An 8,633-nucleotide genomic window follows, 5' to 3' on the forward strand; every position below is an offset into this window, starting at 1 on the left:
CTTTTGGCTTATGACTCAAGCGGCTTGCAAAATTCAACATGCCATTCATTTCGGGCTCGTGGCTTTATGACTCGTATATCACATATGATGTACATGTATATATAAACATAGATGCTATACATATGCAAAATATTTATATATATATATACCTATATATATATATAACTATATATATATAAATATATATATACCTATATATATATATATATGGATGAGGGATCAGGTTTAGATTACTTCATTGTTAGCAGCTGCCAATGTAAAATATGACCGGATTGGATTTTGGATTGGATATGGATTTTCGTGAAGGAGAATTTTTTGCTCCGAGCTTTATAAAACTCGGAGGAGGAAAATTTGAGAACAATTCCCTCCGCTGACGGTATTTTTTAAAATAAAGCTGGCCTCAGGCTCTGGATTTTGTAGGTAGCGGACGATCTTTTCACTGGTTTCACCATAGGATAAAGGAATGAAGGATGTCTCTACCCTGTTATATGTAGTGGGTAACTGGCCGAAACTTGGCAAGCTTTAGATCAGAATCAGCAATACTGTACTCGCTGCTTAGAAATTACAGTAGCGAGTTTCGTGCTGATGTTGCAAACAAACTTTATTACTAATGATGAATGCGGTTCATTTTAACGCTCTGAAATGATCTGGTCATTTGCCTGGGCGTGCCGTGTTTCCTCATGTTACCATTTTAATTTGAAACATATGGCTCGCTGAAACGTCAAAGTTAAAAATGATCGGCGCACGATTCGGCGCATGGTTTTAAGAAAAAATTCAGCTCATGGCTCCAAGCAAAATCTTCCCTAACGAGCCGACTCAGCTCGTGGCTCACCCCAGAACGATCGGCTTATTAGCCAATTCACGATTCAGCTCGAGTCAAACACAAGAATGTATATTGATCACATGAATGTCACACAAAGGCCTTTGTATATTTCAAAGAGACCAAAATGGATAATAATGATTTGGCAATTGTCGTCATGCTTGTTTTGCCAAAAGCTATGGAAACTTGAAACCATTGGGCAAGCGAAAAACTGGGGAACTGAACGCCTTCCGGCTGCGACTCCAGAGATCATCGCGGGCAACCATCAGTAGCGCAGACAGGGGGGGGGGGCACACGGGGCACGTGCGCCGCCGGGGCCCGAAGGGCCCCTCGGAACTTGAATTCTTCATTTCGGTGAGACGCCACCAACGACGCACAGTCGGCTCCGTGGCGACATGAGCCTAAGGGCCCATTTCTCAAGCAGGGACAAAGCAGGAACTAGCGATTCGCGTTGCTCGGGGCCCCACAGCGCATAACAGGGGTCATGCGTTGTTAACAATGGGCCCGATTCGGCCAGATGTAGTATTCGAGGGGGCCCGAAGGGCCCAGAGGGCCCAACCGGTCCGACGATCCAGGGTACCGATTGGAGGGTCTAAGGCCATAAAGGGCTGGTTGGAGTCTTATTCAAAGGCCCAGGCCTACGAAGACGGACGCTCAAATAACGGTCAGAGGGCGCTTTGTGCCGATTTGCGCCCTGAGTCGATATGGGCCCATCTGTCGGCCAGGTACCACCGTACCACATAGTCGCCTCCGTGTCGGTATGGGCTTGAGAACCCACTTCCCAATCAGCTATAAAGCCGGGGCCAGGGATTTAACTGCTCGAGGGCCTTGGGACTGTCAGCGGCCCACAACGCATAACGGAGGGCCCTGTGCTCGAAAAGGCCCCGAGTCGACCAAGGGAAGTGTTTGATGAGGCCCGAAGAGAGGCCCAGGCGGCCCACCGGAACCGACTATCAAAGGCCAGTTGGAGAATATAAGGGCCAAAAGGACCGGCTGCAGGTCACATAAAGAATCGCGGTCCGTAGGGTCATGACCTGAAATATTAGTCAGAAGTCCTCTTGCGCCATTTTAGAAACCCCTGAGACAATGCGGTGTAAAAGTCGGCCAGAAACCACGAACACCGAACAGTCGACTCTATGCCCGTCTGAGCCCTTGAGACCCATTTCTCGAGCAGAAACGGGGCCGGCGTTCGCGATTTGAAATGTTCAAAGTCCCTAACATAATGAGGATCTCCTGTGTCGGTTAGGGCAACAGTGCCGAACGGGGTCCTGCAGAATCGACTAGTGAAAAAAAAACAGTGTCCTAGAATTGCCGACTTTGGGTGTAAAGCAACACCCTATGAGGATATATTTTTCACTCCTTTTCCCCATATCTTATGTGAATTTTTCACTACCGCCTGACATTGTCTAATCGCACATGTCAAACCCCTATTTCCCCTCCTGAGGTTTTCAAATGTCATCCAAAACTGAGCTCACTTGAAACCACCAAGCATAAACGAGGCTCCGCAGAACCTGGACACCTAGGGCTATGTCCTGCTTCACCTACATCTGAATCATGTCTATGTATGCACAGAGCAAGGGCGCCAGGTACCTCCAAGCCCAAGAACCCCAGCGACTCCAGCCGCTTGCAGGCATTAAGTTTGGTTTGTTTCAAAATGCATCACAATCGGCAGCTGTGTGCCAAATGCAAGGTTTTCACGCATCCCCTATTTTTTTGGTCTCACCACCACGCCACGAAAGCGGAGCCTGGTGCAAACACCGGCAAGGCCTGGTAGATAATTTTGCTCCACGAATTCCTTTTCTCCCGAGGAAACTTGACCACTAAATTGCATCACTCCCGAAATGCAGGAGTGAAGGATTCAAGACATTTCTTCCAAACTAGATTTACAAGATGAATATCACCATTTGAGCACTTATTTTAACACATTTTAAGTCAAATCAGCTGATCACAAAGTTTTGCCAGAAACGTATGAGGCTTCATATTTGTTTAGCTACTTTTATTTTTATTGGTATTATACAAGTGTGATACCACTTCATTCTTCCTTTCTTTTGGATTGCCTTCAAAGGTACCATCTGTTGCTTAAAATGTTGAACAATTTCTCTGCAAGGTTCTCCAACTGCAAACTTGTACGTATCTCATACATAAATTGGATTAATTCGCCAGCCGCCCAAACATGTTTGATATGCACCCAAGAGTGAACAATTCTCAGGGAATGAAGGAGACAATTTGAAGCACGGAGCATTTTTTTTACCGCCATTTTTCCCTCTTAAACCTTCGGTTAGCCGTTTTCTTGGTTCATCGCGGTGCTCAATAATGATAAATTCAAGCCTTTCGAGTATCTGTCTCACCAGGCTGCCTGGCAAGGCTATGAAGGCAAGGCAAGGCTGCCATATAAAGCCTTGGGACAGGCCTGATGCAGCTAAAACAGAAGTGTTTGATGGCGAAATTCTGCCCTCTGGAGATATTTATCGTGCACACCTCTTACTTGCTTCGCATTTTGATCTCGAAATTTGGTGGGCATGATTAAAATCTATGTTTGGGGGGTGAGTCGGATGACTCTGTCTGCCAGCAGACCATGCAAAATGTGCTGAATTTTTGGTTTGGGGGGAGCAGGAAGAAGCCAGGAAGCCCCCTGTGGACCAAATAATTGCTTACCTTACCTGCTTTCAACACATGATTGGTAACCAGAGTTAGCCATTTTCTGTTTTAATGCATCGGGTTTTGGCATAAGACAAATTATGATGCCAAAAGCTTATTTTGTTCCATATTCTTGGTTATTTGCCCCAAATTTCTTAAAGTGGTACCCATGGCTACTTTAACCAGATCTTTCTATAGTTGTCATGGTTTGCTGACCGGCAAATGCCTGTACTGTATATATGCACTATATTTTTAACACAGGGATACTCTAAGCTGGATAGCAATTACAGCACGAGTTAAATATTGGTATGTAACAAACAGTCAGACAACCCCATTCAAAATGAGAAGCCGACATCCCAAACGTTGTCATTAAATATGACTAAACAAGCCCAAATGGGGGCATTTGCTGCAGCCGAAAAAGCAAGCAGTAATACAGGCATGGTCATCTAAAAGCTATGTTACTTTTGGAGAAGAGAGATTGTTTTGTGGAGCATACCCGTTAGTGCCCTTGGCATAGTTTAACCATGACAATCAAAGTAAGTTGTTCAGTGATTTCAAGTGTTCTGATTTGTGTGTTTACAAATTTGTCTGATGTCAACAAGCATACACAAATGAACAGAACAAAAATGTCAATTGGAACCAGCCAAAAACCAGCTTTAAATATCGTGTTTTTATCACAAGTGCTGCTGTCAACAGATAGGTGAGTTGAGATGATGTTCATCATATGAGCTACTCTAAGTTAGGCTAAGTTGGTCAAGTGCATGGCAAGTGGCAATAGGAATTGTGCAAGAATCAGTAACTCACAACTGCTGCTGTGAAACAAACAGGTTGTACAGGATGAGATGATGTAAGGCTTCTTTAGGTTAGGCATAAGCTACTTTCATGGAAAGAGGCTTTGGCATTTTGTAAGAAACAGTGACAAAATGTTTGTTTTCCCTGACCTCATCTTAACAGAAGCCAGAAGTATGTCGATTGTGTTTGACTTGGTGATGGGCTGATGTGTAGGAGTCCAAGGTTTTTTTTTTGTTTGAGTGTTTTATGCTTGTTGAATTTTCTGTGGTTATTTTGTTATTGAATTATTTGCTTTGTTTTGTTTTAAAAGTGTTGTGGAAGATAATTGAAAAGTGCAGCATCAAATTTAACACGCTCCTGGTTGCTCGTAAGGTTTTTCAGAGATACGCCCCTGGTACGTCATGTAATCGCGCCGAACCTTTTAGAAGCCCTTGGATCATTCACTGAGTTTGTCAGTGTCCTAGAATTGCCGACTTTGGGTGTAAAGCAACACCCTATGAAGAAGAATTTTTCACTCCTTTTCCCCATATTTTATGTGAATTTTTCACTCCTGCATGAAATTGTCTAATTGCACATACCAAACCCCTATTTCCCCTCCTGAGGTTTTCAGATGTCATCCAAAACCGAGCTCACTTGAAACCACCAAGCATAAACGAGGCTCCGTAGAACCTGGACATCTATGGCTATGTCGTGCCTCACCTACATCTGAATCATGTCTATGTATGCACAGAGCAAGGGCGCCAGGTACCTCCAAGCCCAAGAACCCCAGCGACGCCAGCCGCTTGCACACATTAAGCTTGTTTTTTTACAAAATGCATCACAATCTGCAGCTGCGCGCCAAATGCAAGGTTTTCACGCATCCCCTATTTTTTGGTCTCACCACCACACCACGAAAGCAGAGCCTGGAGCAAACACCAGCAAGGCATGGTAGAGAATTTTACTCTACGTACTTATTTTTTCCCGAGGGAACTTGACCACTAAGTTGCATCGCTCCCGAAATGCACGAGTGAAAAGTTCAAGAAATGTCTTTTAAATTAAAATTACGCGATGAATATCACCATTTGAGCACTTGTATTAACATATTTTTAGCCAAATCAGCTGATAACAAACGTTTGCGAGAAAAGTAGCAGTCTTTCTGTTTATTTAGCTACTTATGTTCGTCTTGGTATCATACCGGTGTGATACCACTTTATTCTTTCTTCCTTTTCGATTGTCTTTAAAGGTACCACCTGCCGCTTCAAATTTTAACCAATTTCTCTGCAATATGCTCCAACTGCAAGCTTGTACCTATTTCATACATAAATTGGATTAATTCGCCAGCCGCCCAAACATGTTAGATATACACCCAAGCGTGGACAAATCACAGGGAATGAAAGAGACAATTTGAAGCACGGAACCTATTTTTAGCGTCATTTTTGCCCTCTTCCTTCCGTTACTGTTCCGTTAACTGTTTTCTTGGTTTATGGCGGTGCTCAATAAGGAAAAATCCAAGCTTTTCGAGTGTTTGACTTACCAGGCTACCTGGCAAGACTTAGAATAGCCTTGTCGAATGCTACCTCTGTATGGCAGCATTAGAATATACTGCCACATAAAGCCTTGGGACAGACCTGACGCAGCTAATACAGAAGCGTTTGATGGCCAGATTCTGCCCTGTAGAGATGTTTACCATGCGCACCTCTTACTGGTTTCGGATTTTAATCTCGAAGGTCGGTGGGCATGACTAATATTCATATTTGGGGGGCGAGTCGGATGACTCTATCTGCCAGCAGACCATGCAAAAGGTACTGCATTTTTGTTTTTGGGGTAGCGGGAAGAAGCCGGCAAGTCTCCTGCGGACCAAGTAATGGCCTACCTTACCTGCTTTCAACACATGATTGGTAACCAGAGCTGGTCATTTTCTGTTTTAATGCGCCGAGTTTTGCCATAAGACAATTTATGATGCCACAAGGCATGCAATGGGCTTATTTTGTTCCATATTCTTGGTTATTTGCCCCAAATTCCTTAAACTGGTCCCTCATGGCTGCTTTAACCAGATGTTTGCTATAGTTGTCATGGTTTGCTGACCGGCAAATGACTGTACTGTATATATGCACTATATTTTTAACACAGGGATAATCTAAGCTGCTTAGCAATTATGACATGATTAAATATTGGCATGTAACAAATAGTCATACCACCCCATTTACAAAGTGAAGCCAACATCTCAAACTTATACTAATTACTCATAAAATATGAATAAAAAAGCCCAGATGGATGCATTTGCTGCAGCTGAAAAGGCAAGCAGCAATACTGGCATGGGCATCTAAAAGTTATGTTATTTTTGGAGAAGAGATTGTTTTGTGTAGCATACCCATTATTCCCCTTGACATAAGTTAACCATGATAATCAAAACAAGTTGTTCAAAGTGATTTAAGGTGTTTTGATTTGTTTGTTGTCAACTTTGTATGATGTCAACAAGCATACACAAATGAACTGAATAAAAATGCATGTTGAAACCAGCCAAAAACTAGCCTTAAATATCATGTTTTTATCACAAGTGCTGCTGTCAACAGATAGGTGAGTTGAAATGATGTTCATCATATGGTCTACTCTAGGTTAGGTTAAGTTGGTCAAGTGGATGGCAAGTACCAATAGGAGTTGTCCAAGAATCAGTAACTCACAACTGCTGCTGTAATACAAACAGGTTATACGGGATGAGATGATATAAGGCCTCTTAGGCTAGGCATAGGCTACTTTCATGGAAATAAGCATTCATATTTTGTAAGGAACATTGACAAAATGTTTGTTTTCCCTGACCCCATCTTAACAGAAGTCATAAGTATGTCTGTTGTGTTTGGCTTGGTGATGGGCTGATGTGTAGGAGTCCAAGGTTTGTTTTTGTTTTTGTTTGAGTGTTTTATGCTTGTTGCATTTCCTGTTGTTATTTTGTTATCGAATTCCTTTGCCTTGTTTTGTTTTAAAAGTGCTGTGGGAGGGAATTGAAAAGTGCAGCACGAAATTATTAGTGTTAATAATTTGTTTTGCTCATAATACTGTCATGAAATTACTATGTTTTAACACGCTCCCGGTTGGCCGGCTAGACACCCTTCGCTCGGGTGGGGGTGGGGGGTCAATTTGACCCCCCTCTGAGATTTCTGGAACTAGGAAAGCTAAATACACCAAACTTACATGGTGTCTTGACCTATACGTGAACTCACTTAGGTCAAGGTTTCAGCTTCCTAGGTCATGACCTTCAGGTAGAATAAGGTCAAACAAGGTCAAATTTCAGGTTTGTCCCCAAAGCGCCCCCGGAACCTAGGCAACTGTCTCCAAGCAAAAGGTCACAGGCCCATTTAAGGTCATTGACCTTCTTTGACCCTTTGAAGGTCATGGTGACAAAAATGATACAAGACTGCTCTGCGTTTTGCATTTGAATAAACGACAAAGTTTGCGCTAGGCAGTATGTTCCTAAAACAAAACGTTCGACCCGGGTCATCTTAGGTCAACGGCCTGTTCTGACCTCTAGGAAGTCAATTGAAGATGTTTAATGCGGTTCCTGCTGTCAATAAATTCGAAATGAGCACCAGAAACTATTCCATACGTCAAGCCCTGGAGTTATAAAAAAGGTTGGTTTTGACTTTGGTCTGACCATCATACCTGACCTTAGGTCAACGTAATTTGCTCATTCAATATTTGTTGTGCCTAAGAAGGCATCTCAGAGATGCATGTCTTCGTCAAACACTCCGTTGTTGTATCAGATTGAACGATTCCCCAGAAATTGCCTTCGCTGAAACCATGGGCTGACTTTAACCTGTCATAGGTCAGCGACCTTGCAAGGTACATCTAAAATTTGTACGTCAAACGATCCACTATGCAATTTGCTACAGCTACGCGAAAATTTGGCGCAACTACGCCGCGCCGTTCAGAAAACATTCGGGAAAAGTCCTGGGGGGGGGGGGGTCAATTTGCCCCCCACCCCCACCCAAGCGCGTGTTAATGTTTCCGTTTCATTTTAATGGCCTAAGATGTAAAAAAACGAAATAGTTTCGTCAGGTTCCTGATATTACGTCCATGTCAACTTGAAATAGATGTCTTTGTTTGCTGAAGCATCAGTCACGAGCTCATAAGCTCCATCTTTTGTGAAGTGATTTTTTCACTCCCGCACGGTCTTTTTGCGATGAAATTTTTCACTCCCACCGTAGTTCAAAAGCGATTCTAGCTCTCTGGAAATAAACTACCATCAAAATCTTTGGGCCTGTGCGCCGGGTGCCAGAAGTGTAGTAGTTCACGCGCCTGCGTTAACCTCAGCGCGTCTGGGAAACCACAGGAACGGAGTTCGATTCCCCGTGGTGCCCGCCCTTCCCGCCAGGGTGAGAGGCTGGCGGCGCCATTAAGCCCCAGGCTG

This window comes from Pollicipes pollicipes, unplaced genomic scaffold (assembly GCF_011947565.3).
Source record: "Pollicipes pollicipes isolate AB1234 unplaced genomic scaffold, Ppol_2.1 Scaffold_7261;HRSCAF=8764_pilon_pilon_pilon, whole genome shotgun sequence".
Taxonomy (NCBI): domain Eukaryota; kingdom Metazoa; phylum Arthropoda; class Thecostraca; order Pollicipedomorpha; family Pollicipedidae; genus Pollicipes; species Pollicipes pollicipes.